Here is a 17,513-nt window from a genome sequence, read left to right on the forward strand (position 1 = left end):
ATATCTTTGAACCGTCAAGCTTTAATGTTCACCTAGTCTACACATGTCATACGATCAGCCTTTTACCATTTATGGTTCTCACTATTTTGTTCTTTTCATCCATGAACACATCCTGGTTTCATGAGAGCTTAGAGAATAGGCCTTTACTAACATTGTCCTTGAAGCAGCTTCTACTTCACCCTCACATAGGTGATTTCTAAATATTTAATCCTATATATTAAACTATTTGGTCAAATCTGCCCAATTTAGATAATCATTAAAAGACTTTTCACCTTAAGTCTTAGCCTAGTTTACAATACATTGTCTACATCATGAGAATGGGTTGGGTAATTGAAAATGTTGAACCTGTCAGACATAACTTTGTTTGATCTCCTTGAACCTAGCTCTTGGGGTCTCCAGTCTTCTAGGTAGCGTTACCGCCATGCTGACTTGTCCTAGGCCTTAAACTCATTCCCTTGGATGTCCTTTCAACTCCTTTTCTAGATAGGCCTTCTATAAGTGGATCCGACACATTATCCTTTGAATTTACATAGTCAACAGTGATAATTCCACTAGAGAGAAGTTTCCTAACAGTATTATGTCTCTGTCGTATGTGATGAGATTTACCGTTGTACACCATGTTCCCTGCCCTACCTATTGCCACTTGGCTATCACAGTGTATCCATACTGGTGCCACTAGCTTGGGCCAATACGGAATATTTTCCAAGAAATTCCTAAGTCATTCTACTTCGTCACTTGCTTTAGCCAATGCGATAAATTCAGATTCCATTATAGAGCGAGCAATACAAATCTGTTTGGATGATTTTCAAAAGACCGCTCCTCCACCGATAGTAAATACATATCCACTTGTGGATTTAACTTCATTCGATCTAATGATCCAATTTGCATCACTATATCCTTCAAGTACTACAGGGTATTTATTATAATGCAAGGCATAGTCTTGAGTGTTTTTAAGATACCCCAAAACTCTTTTCATTGCCATCCAATGAGTTTTGTTAGGGTTACTCGGGTACCGACTCAATTTACTAATAGCGCATGCTACGTATGATTGTGTACAATTCATTATATACATTAAACATCCCAATACTCTTGCGTACTCCAATTGTGAGTCACTTTCACCCTCATTCTTTCGAAGTGCAAAGCTCATATCCAATGGAGTGTTGGCAATACTGAATTCCATATACTTGAACTTGTCAAGTAAATTTTTGATATAATGAGACTTTGACAATGCCAACCTTTGTGAAGTTCTATGGATTCTTATACCTAAGATTAGATCTGTAACTCCAAGGTCTTTCATATCAAACTTGCTCTTGAGCATTCGTTTTGTTGCATTTATGTCAAAAATGTCTCTGCTAATGATCAACATATCATCCAAATATAAAAAACAATGACTTGGTTATTTGGAGTGTCTTTAATATAAACACATTTATCACATTCATTTATCTTGAACTCGGTTGCCAACATGGTTTGGTCAAACTTTGCACGCCATTATTTAGGTGCTTGCTTTAGTCCATACAATGACTTAATAAGTTTACGCACCTTATTTTCCTTTCCAGGAACCACAAAACCCTCAGACTATTCCATGTATATTTCTTCCTCCAATTCTCCATTTAGGAGAGCGGTTTTCATATCCATTTGTTGGATTTCAAGACCATATACCGCTGCCAAGGCAATTAACATTTGAATCGATATTATCCTTGTTACTGGCGAGTATCTATCAAAGTAATCAAGGCCTTTTTTTACTTGAAGCCTTTCACTACATGTCTTTCCTTGTATTTGTCAATAGTACCATCCGCTTTTATTTTCCTTTTGAAGATTCATTTAGAACCTAAAGATTTATTTCCTACAGGAAGATAAACCAATTCCCATGTATGGTTGCTTAAGATTGAATCAATCTCACAATTGAATGCCTCTTTCCAAAAGGATGAGTCTGATGACAACATCGCTTCTTTAAACGTTTGAGGCTCATTTTCTAAGAGAAATATTACAAAATATGATCCAAACGTAGTAGAAGTTCTTTGAGACTGCTCCTCCACCGATAGTAAATACATATCCACTTGTGGATTTTACTTCATTCAATCTAATGATCCAATTTGCATCACTATATCCTTCAAGTACTATAGGATATTTATTATAATGCAAGGCATAGTCTTGAGTGTATTTAAGATACTCCTAAACTCTTTTCATTGCCATCCAATGAGTTTTGTTAGGGTTACTCGGTACCGACTCAATTTACTAATAGCGCATGCTACGTATGATTGTGTACAATTCATTATATACATTAAACAACCCAATACTCTTGTGTACTCCAATTGTGAGTTACTATCACCTTCATTCTTTCGAAAGGCAAAGCTCACATCTAATGGAGTCTTGGCAATACCAAATTCCATATACTTGAACTTGTCAAGTACATTTTTGATATAATAAGACTATGACAATGCCAACCCTTGTGGAGTTCTATGGATTCTTATACCTAAGATTACATCTGCAACTCTAAGGTCTTTCATATCAAACTTGCTCTCGCATATTCTTTTTGTTGCATTTATGTTAAAAGTATCTCTGTTGATGATCAACATATCATCCACATATAAACAAACAATGACTTGGTGATTTGGTGTGTCTTTAATATAAACACATTTATCACATTCATTTTTCTTGAACCCGTTTGCCAACATGGTTTGGTCAAACTTCGGATTCCATTATTTAGGTTCTTGCTTTAGTTCATACAATAACTTAACAAGTTTACACACCTTATTTTCCTTTCCTGGAACCACAAAACCCTCAGGTTGTTCCATGTATATTTCTTCCTCCAATTCTCCATTTAGAAAAGTAGTTTTCACATCTATTTGATGGATTTCAAGATCATATACTTCCGCCAAGGCAATTAACATTCGAATCGATGTTATTGTTGTTACTGGTGAGTATGTATCAAAGTAATCAAGGCCTTTTTTTTTCTAGAAGCCTTTAACTACAAGTCTTGCTTTGTATTTGTCAATAGTACCATTTTCTTTCATTTTCTTTTTGAAGATCCATTTAGAACCTAAAGGTTTATTTCCTAGAGAAAGATCAACCAATTCCCACGTATGGTTGCTTAAGATTGAATCAATCTCACTATTGACTGCCTCATTCCAAAAGGATGAGTCTGATGACGACATCGCTTCTTTAAACTTTTAAGGCTCATTTTCTAAGAGAAATGTTACAAAATCTGAACCAAATGTAGTAGAAGTTCTTAGACGTGTACTACGTCTTGGATTCTCTTCATTATTTACATTCTCACTTGGTTCATCTCGAGGTCGTTTAGATCCTCCACTAGACTGTTCATGTCTAGTTTTATACGGGTATGTTTTTTCAAAGAATTTAGCATTATCTGATCCAATTACTGTATTTTCATTTATATTCGGATGTTCGGATTTATGAACCAAAAACTGACACGCTTTACTACTTTTATCATATCCTATGAATATACAGTCCACCGTCTTAGGGCCTATCTTAACCCTTTTAGGTATAGAAACTTGGACCTTTGCTAGACACTCCCACACTTTATAATATTTCAAGTTGGGTTTCCTTTCTTTCCAGTTTTCATAAGGAATTGATTGTGTCTTATTATGGAGAACTCTATTGAGTATAAGATTGGTTATAAGGATAGCCTCCCCCCACATGTTTTGCGGTAAACCGGAACTTAAAAGTAAGACATTTATTATTTCCTTTAACGTTCGGTTTTTTCTTTGTGCAATTCTGTTAGATTGAGGTGAATATGGGGCCATAGTTTGATGGATGATTCCATTCTCCACACATATTTCGGCGAAGGGAGATTTATATTCTCGGCCCCTATCATTTCTTATCATTTTTATCTTTTTCTCTAACTGATTTTCTACTTTAGTTTTGTATTGTCTAAATGCATCTATTGCTTTATCCTTACTATTTAGCAGGTAGATGTAACAGTATCTAGTGAAATCGTCAATAAAAGTTATGAAATACTTTTTCCCACCACGTGATGGTGTTGACTTCATATCACAAATGTCAGTGTATATTAAGTCTAAGGGATTGGAATTCCTTTCAACAAACTTATAAGGATGTTTTGCATACTTTGATTCCACACACGTTTGACACTTTGATTTATTGCACTCAAAGTTTGACAAACCCTCTAAGTTAATCAGTTTTCGTAACATTTTGTAATTAATAAGGCCTTAATGTTCATGCCACAAATTATAAGACTCAAGCAAGTAAGAAGAATTTAAACATTTATTGATTTCAACATTCATTACATTCATCTTACAAAGGCCCTCGGTGAGATAGCCTTTTCCTACATACACTTTTCCTTTGCTAATTACAATTTTTCCAGAAACGGTTACACATTTGAATCCGTTCTTGTCTAGAAGTGAAATAGAAATCAAGTTCCTACGTAACTCCAAAACGTACAAGACATTGTTAAGTGTCAAGACCTTTCCTGAAGTCATTTTCAAGCCCACTTTTCCTGTTCCTTCTACCTTAGCCGTAGCGAAGTTAGCCATGTAGACCATTTCTTCTACTTGAGCTAGAGCAAATAACAAAGACAACTCTTTGTTGGCACACACATGGCGGGTGGTACCAGAATCTATCCACCATTCGCGAGGATTCCCTACCAAGTTGTATTTTGAGAACATAGTACACAGATCATCACATTCTTTGTTGGACTCAAACATATTAGCTTGGTCCTTTTTCTTTCCTTTCTTAGGGGCACGACAATCCGTGGACTTATGAACAATCTTGCCACAGTTGAAACACTTTCCCTTGAATTTCTTCTTAGGTTGATTGCTTCCTTGTTCAACTTTCTTCCTTTTCTTAGAATTGTTTTGGTCATCTTCTACAATATGTGCTTTATTAATTGTAGAATTTCCTTTTGACCTTCTCTTGGCAGCCTTATTATCCTCTTTAATACGCAATCGGACAATAAGATCTTCGACAGTCATCTCCTTCTATTTGTGCTTTAAGTAGTTTTTGAAGTCTTTCCACATAGGTGGTAGCTTCTCAATGATCGCTGCTACTTGAAATGCATCATTCACAATCAAACCTACAAATCAGTTTATGTGAGTACTAAGAACATTTTTAATTTGTTCAACTAAGGTATTTTTCAAAGATGTACCTTCCGCTAGGAGATCGTGAATGATTACTTGCGATTCCTGCACTTGAGAGACAACCGATTTGTTACCTATCATTTTAAATTCCAGGAACCTTGCAACAAAGAATTTCTTAATTCCCACATCCTCTGTCTTGTATTTCCATTCTAGTGCCCCCCATAATTCCCTCAATGTCTTAGTTCCACTATAAATATTATAGAGGTCGTCTTGGAGACCACTCAAGATATAATTCCTGCAAAAGAAGTCTGAGTGCTTCCAAGCCTTTACAATCATGAAATGCTCTTTATCCAAGGTTCCCTCGGGCACCTCAGGAGCCTCCTCACTAGTGAACCTTTGAAGGCATAGAGTGGTGAGGTAAAAGAATATCTTTTGCTGCCATCGCTTAAAGTCAATGCCTGCAAATTTTTTGGGCTTCTCCGAAGGTGCCATTGGTTGCAGAGCATTTGCTTGAGTTGTTGAGGCAATACTAGTTGTCCCCACAGTCGTAGCCACATCTTGCATTTGACTTTCGTTAGTCATTTTTCTGTTACCACAAGACAATAAAATTTAGTATTTTCAGAATATTATTTATAAAGTTAAGCAACTTCAAACTCTTCTTTTTTTTTCTAGTTAACGATGAAGTTCTTATGACTTCCAATCGTCAACCGAATGATCTTTAACTTGTGATGAAGATTTTATGTCTTCGAATCACTAGTTAAGTTCAAACGAAGTAGAAAGCTTAAAGCTTTAATTTCCAAAAACAAGCAATACAGATTTTGCAAGGTTTATTCCTTAAGATTGTTATTTTCCTTCTACGGGTACTAGAATCTGTATTAATACAACAACAACTTCATAACAAGTTCATGTATAAACAAGAACAGTTTTGAAGTTCTTTAACACCTTCAACATAAAATTATTACTAACCTATCCAAGAAGTGTGTTAGATATCAGAAAATAGATGAAATAAAAATTTTAGACCAAGTCCCCCGAGTTCATGGAGTGTCCTTAAGGAATAATTCCCCTCACTGTACTCGAGGTTATGGAATTTTCCTCCCAGGATAAAATGGCCTTCAATCCAATTATAGCAGTACCTCAAATAATTGAATTCCACAAACACACTCAACGGTTTGAATGATCACAGATAATATTTTTAAGAGAAGAAGAGTTTTGTATTCTAAAAATTTCGTATCTCAAACCTGTGGATCAAAGCAGGTTTATATAACCTATCATATGCCTCTTCGAAAAGGTGGTAGTGGTTCACTTAAATGGTGGTATACCAGTTCACGAAACAGTGCTTCATTTCGAAGCATCAGTTCAAAAACAGTGCATCAGTTTGAAACACTTTCGAAATCTGCATGCTTGCATTACTGTTACATTTTTTGCCTTTTGTATTCGGATTAAATTTCTGTCAAATAAACTTTGTCCAAAAAGATAAATCTCATCAATCATTTTTCAAAGCTGAAGCCAACCAACGATAGCACAAGGCATCTCTTATTTCTTGTCTCACTTAGCATGTGGAAATGTGTTTCACAATATAAACACTTTAAAGCTTCTTTCTCCCACCAATGTGGGAGAATTTTAGTTAGCTTTCCTATTTTAAGCACACTTTCCATTTTGGTGTAAACTCAATTTTCTCTTCCACTTAATTCCCTCCATTTTCCATTCAAACACACACATAGAACCCAACAATTAGTTGTATCGTTGGAGTTGTATTGACAGTCTCGAGTTATTTAGACAGTAGGTTTACATGCTTGGGGTTTAGTTGGAATGGTATTAGTTTGAATTGATTGTGTCGAAACCTGAACTTATTTTGTCTCCGCATTATTTCCTTGTAGTTTCTGTAAGTAAATGGTACAAGGGATTCTCATTAATGTGACGTTCTTGCTTTCAGCTATCCGTTGCTTATGTGTTTCTCATTATGTAAAGGTTCGATTTGTCGTTTATATGTTTCTGGTTTAGTTTCATTTCGGCATTGTTTATTGGCTTTAAGTCTTTTGTTTTAAAAATTATTTTGTTGACATCTTATATTCACAACTTCGCCATGCGTTCGTAAAAGGCTAAAAATATCTTTGCACGTTTTGGGGTGTAACAATGTTTAAAGATAAATATAAGTGGTCTGTTTGCACTATGGCTTAATGTGTTTTGTCGATTTCTTATCTGTTATGGAAGAAATCTGTGAAACTTTCGTCTACACATTTATGTTCTTGGCTTTGCTTTCTTGTTTAATTGATGTTCGGGAGATTAAGGATTTCTAGTTTTTTCCTCTCTTGCTCTTTGGTTTCATCCCTGTGAGTGAAAGGCTAAAACAAATTATATTTCTGTGTTTCAAGAATTTAACAGTGTCTAAAAGAAACATTGAGTTGTTCGCTTACTTTTTATTCTTCCTAAGCTATTTGAGATTGTCATAATACAAGATTCACTTCCATAATTGCCTCTATCAAGCGATGGTGTGTTCGTCGTTCATTTTTTTTGTTTTGAATTAGCAAAAGCATGATCATCCCTCTTCAAATTCTGATTTTGAAACCTGTTCGCAGCTTCATATTTTTTCCTCTCTCCATGTGTGTTAATATCTTACCCTTGAAAACTTGAGAAAAATAGGTGTAAAAACCTTCCCTGGACGTAAATGAAAAATGGACTCCTTACTCAACTTGAAAATTTTCATCAATCTTTTTCTTTAACATGAGAAGAATTGTTAGAACCTTGGGTAATGCCTTGCAGGTACTTATGTATTTTTACTAACTATTAAATCTAACTTAATAAATACTCTAAATCTTTTTGTTGTTAAATTATCTTGTCCATGAGATATTTATTCTACCAGATAGATGATAGTTGGATTGATTGCTTTGATATGTTAAAGTAGTTTTTCCGTAATCATTTATTCCTCCTTGATTGATTGTTTTGTGGTTTAATAAGGACTGATACTATGTGTTGGCTAATCCTTATCTCATTTTTACTTGCATGAACTCCCTCGCCGAGTCCCTCGGACTCCCTTCTCTCACATTCCGTTGGGTTAGACCCAACTTGCACCGAGTCAAACCTCGGATCCAAGTCCCAAGGGGACTGATTTCGCACTGGTATACAATTATATATGGCGGGTGTACATTGGAAGCAGCTGCTACATACTACTACACCGAGCAAAATAAAAATGGAGGGGAAATAAGCAATTTTTCATGCTGATATACACTGATATACTGTGTATATACACAAAAACGTGGAGAAAAATAGCTTCTGTATACAGCTGATATACGCTGAAATAATGGACTGAAATTCATTGAATTTAGGCCCAAAATCTAGGCAGCCCATAAATGGATTTAAAGGGCCCAATTCTAACTCCTCCTTTATTTCCTATTCTTATTTATTTGTACTTATTTGAACACCCTAACTAATTAATTTAGATAAATCCCCTAAGTCGTTATCATTTTATTTTATCTCGTATTTTAGTCGATTCGTCATTTTGTCACCTAATGTAACTCGTCTAAGTGAATTAAAATTGTTACTTCCAATTTCCCTCTTTAAAACTAAGTCTACAAGAAATTGTTAAATATTTTATTTAAAATGACATTAATTTGTTTTGTTCATATGACTAGTAGCCTATTTGAATTAAAATAACTTCTTTCAAATCAAGAAAAAAATTATTTTGACATGACATTCTCTTTTAAAACGACTCATTTTCTCTTTAAATTTAAATGCGCAACCTAGTTTACGTAGATTTATTTTTAATTTCAGTAAAACATTAATTTATATAGAAATAATAAAGAATTAAGTAGAATAGTTTCTCAATTAGAATACCTCTTGATCTTTTTCCTCAGAATTCTAAATTTTTGTGATTAATTATAAACCAAGTAAATACTTTTTCTCAAAATTAATATCGAATTAATTAGAACATGTTATAACTTTTTTCTAACTCAAGTAGACTATTTCTCGTTTGAATAAACAAATGCCAATTTTAAACATGTAAGCAAATAATTTTAAAATTTTAAAAGTCAACCTTTTCGTAAAGTTAGCCACCCTTTTGTAAGTCAGTCAAAAAATGATATTTTGGTGAACCGTTTTTTAAACGGACGCTCCTAAGTGCCTTAAAAATATTTTTAGAGCATTAATTGAATCCTTACTCAGTTTCTCTTATTTCGAAGATTTATTTATGTTTTTGAGTCTTTGAAATATCGTTATGTTTTCTTGATATTTTCTATAAAAATCAAGTGGCGACTCTGTAATTTCTTAAAAATTATTTCGAAAGATTTACTTGAATTTTTGAAATAGTTTTAAAAAGGTCAAAATCATTTCCTTTAAAATGAAATCATAAAAGAGATGAACAATAATTTGTACTTTTGAGTGAACTGGAACTATACTAGGAATTGGGAGCGTACATGATTCTCTATGAAGTGCATAATATGAGTTGTGATCATAGAGTTGACTTTTAAGGATTGAGTAGGTGTCACAATGACTGGATTACAAAATTTGTACAGAGATAAGAATGGCTCGGGCATCTTCCTCCCCTAGTGTTGTTCTACAACACACTAGTATCACTACTAGAATTTGAGACCCTGACTTGGTTTTTTGTTCTATCACCCCCTTGGATTTAAGCCATCATTCTATGTTTGTGGACCCCTTTAATAAAGTCTAAACCAAATTGCATTCACTCTAATCTAGTGTCAAGATATAACAATACACATAAGTAATAAACTCACCCTGAAAAGCTATATCTTAAAGTGCAAAACTCACTGCTAGTACTTCTTTCTGAGATAGATCTCTTAACTTTCTATAGCCCCAACAATCATCATATAATAACTTAAAACACTTACTAACTTAGAATATTCGGGAGTATCACCTACCCTGAGTTCACACCATCTAGTATTTCAAACTCTTTTTTCTATTAGCTTAATCATCCATAATTCAATTTTAAATTCTAACACTTATCATGGACATCCCCAAACTTTTAATGAACTATACTAACATAGTACTACTGGATAGGAATCATGAAATACTAATCCACACAAATTTTTATGAACATAATCAACCTTATCAAGCTCCTCTATCATTGTAGTCACTGCCTAATTTCTATCCCGACTAAAGCATTAACATACTCCAAGTTTCCCTTAACTGAGAAATCTCTCTCACAATGCTATTAAAAAACTACACAACACCTTTCTAGCCCTATGGATACGTAATCTACTAACTCTAGATAAACACTATCCCTGCTTTACTGCTACTAAACTTCTAGGTTCATGCTTCTAACTGTAGATCATATGTTGTCATAGAATTTTGAGAAGGAATCTGAGGGCACATCTGACTTTGGCTCAATGCATGATTTTCATAAATAAGAAAGAACACTTTCAAAGTTTGAAATTTTAAGGGCACTGATGGGATCCTTTTAAGCCCGCATGCGATCTCATAACTTTTTGTAGAGATTGTGTGGGAATACTCTATCAGTAGGAATTCAAGCTTGACTATTTTTGTTACCTCAAAAATAAGGCAGAGTTGGCATGAATGGAGAAATGCAAGAATATATATAAGTTTCTTAGAGAAAATCTATACAACACAATCGGAGATATGAAAGAAGGGAAACATTTCTTAAATGCTATGTAGCCTCTCGAAGAAAAGTACAGATGTCTTTGTATGGTTTCATAAGACTTTACTATATACATCTTCATAGACACCCTAGGACACTTGAGCTTTGTTATCTAACAACAAGTTTGTCACGACCTGAGACTACCCCCTAGTCATAACACGGTGCTTAGGACTACAAGTGATCCAAAGCTAACCCATGTACTGGCATGATACTTAAGCAACTGATCATATATATATATATATATATATAAATGCTAAATAACTGAGCGGAACTATAATTAACATGAGATAAGCTATTTCAATCCATAACTAATCAAAGTTTACACACTAAAATCTGGGAGAGTGAAAGACTTAAATTACAAATGTTGACTCTGACTGACCATCTTTGAAGCCTATACTATACCGACTATAGGTAGTCATGACATGACCCCCAAATATACCTAATAAATACACAAGAATAATGAAAAAAAATATAGGAACCACAACTGACTTGAGTCCTTGAAATAACCAAACTTATAACCTATTGGCTAAATGCTGAGAACTGTCTGACCCTGGTGTGTGGACTATGTCTGATACCTATATTATGAAGGAACATACCCACAAAAGCATATATGTGGTTAATACTTTTGAATATATAAATAATATAAGACATGCACTAATCAAGAAAATACTTAAAACATTCTTTAAAGCTGAGGACGTAAGATAAATGCTAAAATATGCATTTAAATCACTATTGCACGTAAAAGTTGTAACACTTAGTGACATTACTAAATCATGAGCTAAAATATTTCTGTAAGCTGGGAAGCGCTAGAAACATGAGTACCATATATAAATCTCAAGTTAACGCTGAATAGGTTGTAAAACCGTACTGAGGATTATGTATGAATACTGAGTATGAATGCATGAATATGTAAAATAAATCCAAGACCAAATAAAGCATGTGCTGAAATAATATGTAAAACTGAATAACTAATAAACTAAACATTTGGTCATGCAAACCTGAGTTGATGTAGTCTGAATACTGAACTGAGACTGTGGGAGCTAAATTTAATTTACATGCCCAATCTGAGATAATCGAGGACATACATGTAACCCTAGTTGGAGGGGTTTCAATACGTGCCTCGGTTACTGAAACCGACAGTGTCGATCCATAAAGCTAATGTCCCGAAGGATGAGGGAGGGAGTCATATACTGGCAGGTGACCCTTTAGAGAGTATCAGTCCTAAACTGGCGGGTAACCTCTCATAACCTACGTTGGCTATGTTGTTCTGGAACTTAGGGACTGCTACTATGATTTCAGTCCTAAACTGACGGGTGAGCCTCCATTCCAAAATTCACTCGATGCTAAGTGCTACTCCCAATTGAACAGACATAGAAGCATAAGCTAGTACATACACTTATAACTAATTTTCTCGAATATGGTATTCTGAAAATAACAGTGCATGCATAATCTAAAGTAATCATGAACATATAAACTGATGTAATTAGCATGATATAATACTGGTGAGTGCTCATTATAATAATAGTATGAATTTCATGGTACAAATAGTATAAATAACTTGAAATCTTGAGAATCGTAACATGCAAGATCAACTTGGTATGGGGTGATTATAACCCACCAGCATGAAAAATAACATAATTAAATGCAATAATTTCAAAGTAATGACATGATAGGAATTTCATGACTTACACGCAAGAATCCAACAATTTCATCTATGTAATGAATCATCAGGATTAGAGTATGAATGAATACTTGAAATTATGAGAGAACACTATTTCATGGTTGAATTGAAGAATTATGTGGCGGAATCATGGAATTATAACTTTTCTAGAACCCTAGTCTAGAAAATTCATGAATAAAAATTGTAATTTGAGACATGCGGATGGAAGGAGATCCTCATTGAATACCCACATACCTGAATTTCTTAACTTTTTGAAGAAAAGTATGCATTGGATCCTAAGAAGTTGAAATTATTAAAGAAGAACCCTTATTTGGTGTTCTTAAGGATTTGGGAGAAAAGGGTATTGTGTATTTGATGTATTTGGGCTTATGAAATGATAAAATCACATTTATAGCAGTCATAGGATAGGTTAGGACGTAAATGACTTATTTAGCCTTGAAAAACTAAAGAGAAATATATTTTAGCATTTCTGAACAAGTTTCATGCCACACTGCTTATCGCAGAGCATAAGGTCCTTTCCATGCTGATTATCGCGGAGCATAAGGTCTGTGCTATGTTGAAATTGCGGACCCTCACTGGCTCTTTATAAAAATACTCATAACTTTCTGTTCGGGTATCAGATTAAGGCAAAATTAGATGCGTTGGAAAAGGAATCAATTATATATAATTTGGTGGGTCTTGAGACAAAAAATTTCACATATTCTAGAAGTTATACATATTCAAAGTTGACCCTTGTAGGATCGAATACCAAAATTTGATCAAATTAAAAGCTCTTAACGTAATCTTGCTCTAAGTTTTTCCTATGAACATTTTTCACCTCAAAAGCACTCTTCACACTAGGATAATGTTAATGACACTTATATTTACATAGGAATCATTGGATTAGAGCTTATACATATAGGAACAATTGTTCGAATTCTAGTCTGAAAATACCGGGTGTTACAAAAAGACTTTGACTGAAGCTCATGAGTTTAGATATATAGTTCATCCGAGTTTGACCAAAATGTATCATAAGTTAAAGGAAATATACTGATGGAATAATATAAAGAGGGATGTGGCAAATTTTGTTGCTAAATGTATGGTTTGTCAGCAGGTCAAGATTGAACATTTGAGGTCTAGTGGAATATCCCAAGAGATAGAATTTCCCATATGGAAATTAAAGGTGATCAATATGGATTTATTATGGTTTTTTGCGGTCTTTCAAGCAGTATGTTTCTATTTGGTTCATTGTGAATAGAATGACTAAATCTGCTCACTTCTTGCCTTTGAGGACTAACTACTCAGGAGAGAATTATACCAAATTATTCATTTGGAAAATAGTTAAGTTGTATGGGGCATCGGTGTCCATCTTTTCAGATCGAGGTACATAATTTTCTTCTTATTTATGGCATTTTTTTCATAAAGGTTTGGGTACTCAGGTGAACCTTAGCATCGTTTTCCACCCTCAAATGGATGGACAAGTGAAATATACTATTTAGACCTTGAAGGATATGCTAAGGGGTTGTGTGATCAATTTTAAAAGTAGTTGGGTTGACCATCTGCCTATTATTGAGTTTGCTTACAACAACAGTTATCATTCCAATATCTTAGTGGCCTTTTTTAGGCCTTTTATGGTAGAAGATGCACGTCTCCTATTGGATGGTTTAAGGTGGGGAGACTAGGCTATGTGACCCTGACTTGGTTTACCAAGCCATGGAGAAGGTAAGGTGATTAGAGAAAGACTTAAGATTGCTCAAAGTATCGAAAAATCTTATATGGATATGTGGTAGAGGGAGTTAAAGTCTGAAGTTGGTGATTGGGTATTCTTAAAGGTTTCTACTATGAAAGGAGTTATGAGATTTGGAAAGAAAGGGAAGCTCAGTTCCTGTTACACTGATCTGTATTAAATTTTGAGGAGAATTGGGAATATCACTTATGAATTAGACTTACCAGCGAGTTTGGTTTTGATTCACTCCATTTTTCATGTGTCCATACTTAAGAAGTCTTGTGTGGGTGACCCCTCCTTGATAGTGCCCGTTAAGGATATTGGTGTTAAGGATTCATTGTCTTATGAGGAAGTCCCAATTCAAATATTTGATAAGGAAGTTCAAAAATTGAGGACCACATAAATAGCTTTGGAAAAGGTGCTTTGGAGAAATCAAATGGTAGAAGAAGCAACATGGTAATCTGAAGAAGATATAAAAGCCAAGTACCCACTCTTTTTCCCCGCATTGGACGAAAGTGTTCAAGGTATGAGTTTTATTTTGTATTTGTCATTGGATTCTATTGTATTCTTACTATTGTTGTGCTAAAAACATTCTAACTTCTCATTCGGGGATGAATGATCCAAAGGGGGAATAATGTAAGACCCTATAAGATTTTGATCATTTTATTTATGAACCTCCCTTGTGCGTAACATCAATTTTTGTCTCGAATTATGATTAGGGATGTTTAATTTTTAGAAGGGTCCACGATAATGGTGTTCCACATCACTTAGCCTCCGCGATAGGAGCGTGGCATGCTGGCTACCCTCCATGATAGCAGTGTGCCACGCTGCTATGTAATTTTCATCTAGTTTAATATTTTTTACTGGGGGAAAGGGCTTTCTAGTCCTTTACCCCTTAAACGGCTTAAAAACACCCAAGTGACCTCATAGCCCTCAGTTATCAAGATCAAACCTTGCTCTTTTCCTCATTTACTCCCATGTAAAGAAAAATCAAAGATTTTACAAGTATTTCATTATTCGGGCTCTAAACTCAAATTCCTCTTTGATTTCTTTTATATTTCAGGCATGTTGCTCATTCCCTAACTTGTATTTTATATTGTGGGATTGATTAATTCAATATTCATGTATTTTAAATGATGTCTTTGAACTTGAGTTAAGGGTTTTTGTTTGTTAACACTTGAATTACTTTTTCCTTGTTTTTAATGGATTATTCATACTTCAACGGATGACTTTTGGAACTGAATTGGTGATTGTTATAATGGTTGAAATGGGTGACATGGGTTTCATCAAATTGATGAATTTTTGTCATGACAATTTCATTAACCTCAACCCACATTGGAATTCTTGGTTTGAATATGAATTTTTCTTGCTTGTCTTTTGAAAACATTGCATTGCATTAAAGGGTAAATGGATAAAACGGATTTGGATGCCCTTAGTGGATATGGTTTGGATTTTTAAACTAGTAATTGGAGTCAATTGGGTTAATTGGATTGGTTTGGCATAAATGGAATAGCTTGCAAGCATATAGGCATGACGATACTAAGTTGGAAATGCCTTATTAAAGACTTCATGGTTAATGGTTGATTTTTGTGCAAATTATTTTAATTTGGGTTTAATGAAAATAATGTAGCTCATCAAGAAGGTGTAGTCCCGGATGGATCAATACTGGAAACCACGTTTGCCGACGTTGGGGGTCTATATAACCATATGTCTAGATACACATTATATTTTTTACGGCTATCACCTTGGTGTCATTAGTCATTTCTTGGTACATGTGGTTAACATGGACCGAGGCCCTTTCGGCAAGGGGAGCCGGACTCATATAGCCCATGGGTGTCTGAAATATAGGTACGAGCTACATAGTTCAGCTATTATTTTAAACTATCATGTTTCATGACCCTTGTTCCTATCCCGACATCCTATATATATGTATAAATATTGTGCATGTGGTTTATGACTGGATTTTGATAAATGCATTATATATTCCTTTCCTCTTGGTTTCATTCCAGTGCTCACCCCACTGACCATCCCTGTATGCTACATCATTTCATTATGTAGGTTCCAAGTACTTTTTTGCTGCTCCTGTGCAACATTAGGTGGTGTGGTACTCCTGTTGATCTGTTGTGAAGTGGTGAGTTCATTCTTCAGATAGCCTGGTCATTTCATTAAGTTCCTTATATTTATAGTACTTTTGGATTTTTGTTTGTCAACTTAGTTGGTATTCTTGGATTAGAGGCTTTTGTGGATAGTATTGGGATGTTATGATTGTTTTGTTTTGACTCTCAGCTTGCATTTGACTTATCTATCTCTCTTACTACTTTGGATGGCTTCACCTGTTTACTTTTATTGTGCTCTTGAGATAAGATTAAGGGGGTGTCGGTGGCCCGTGGTGGACTTGAGATGCCTATCACGGCCAGACCTTGATTCGGGTCATGACAATTCAACCTCTGACTTTCCACATTTATAATCATAGCATAAGTTTCATTAATAGCAGGTACAGGTATAGTCACTAGAGCTTGACTCTTAACATGAGCATATGGTTTATTTAGTACGATTAGAAACTTCCATAACTTCTGCATCTGAAAATGAGTTGTATTTTCCTTTGACTCAGGACAAGCACATGATGGATGAGGAACTAGAGCTTCCATCTCATCCCAAAGCTCTCTCAATCTGGAGAAATAGCCAGATACTGAAGTACCTTGAACTAAAGTAACTATCTCTTTGTGAAGATAAAAAGCTCTAGAAGAATTCACTTTATCAAACTTTTCCCTGAGATCTTCCAAAACCTTGTGTGAATCAGACACATAAATCACAGTACTTAACAAATCCTTGGACATAGCATTACATCTATCCCAGAGATTGTGCAAGTTAGAAGGATGCATGTCTTTCCTACATGTTCATAGCAGAAAACCTAGCTTATTTTTTCCAAGCAATACAATACGCATAGATTTGCTCCATAGAGAGTAATTTGCTGAACCTCGAAGTTGAGTAGAAATGAGAACGAAACCTTGTGTATCAGATGGATGTATGTACAGAGTATGATTTGCATCAACTTGTACGACGTGACCAGATTCATTTCTAGTTGAACCTTCAGCTGTAGCATCACTTGTTGTAGCTCTAGAAATCGACATGACACTTTTGACAGAGAAATTCTCAAGTTGATTTTGCAGAAAATATAACTACGGAACTGAGAAATCTTCAACCCTAGTTGATGAACTATTTCCTCTGTGTTCAATAATCAATAAACAAAATTGAATTGCCGTAAACAATGACCTTTAGTAGTGCAGAGAAGCCATGGAACCTGGCTTTAAAACCATATTAAGAAAGTTCCATAGAGCTTGAAGAAGAAGAGAAGGAAGGAGAAGGAAGGGAGAAAAGAAATGTTCCATTGAATCACAACTCAGAGAGAACAACATAGTACAAAATGAATTCTCAGAAAATATCTACCTACTACTAATTCTG

The 17,513-nt window shown here is 34.8% G+C and overlaps 1 pseudogene; it reads right to left on the reverse strand.

Moving 5' to 3' along the window:
• LOC107872071 overlaps positions 1-17,513 on the reverse strand; it is a 41,342-nt pseudogene that overhangs the window by 23,379 nt on the left and 450 nt on the right.

This window comes from Capsicum annuum, chromosome 5 (assembly GCF_002878395.1).
Source record: "Capsicum annuum cultivar UCD-10X-F1 chromosome 5, UCD10Xv1.1, whole genome shotgun sequence".
Classification (NCBI taxonomy): domain Eukaryota; kingdom Viridiplantae; phylum Streptophyta; class Magnoliopsida; order Solanales; family Solanaceae; genus Capsicum; species Capsicum annuum.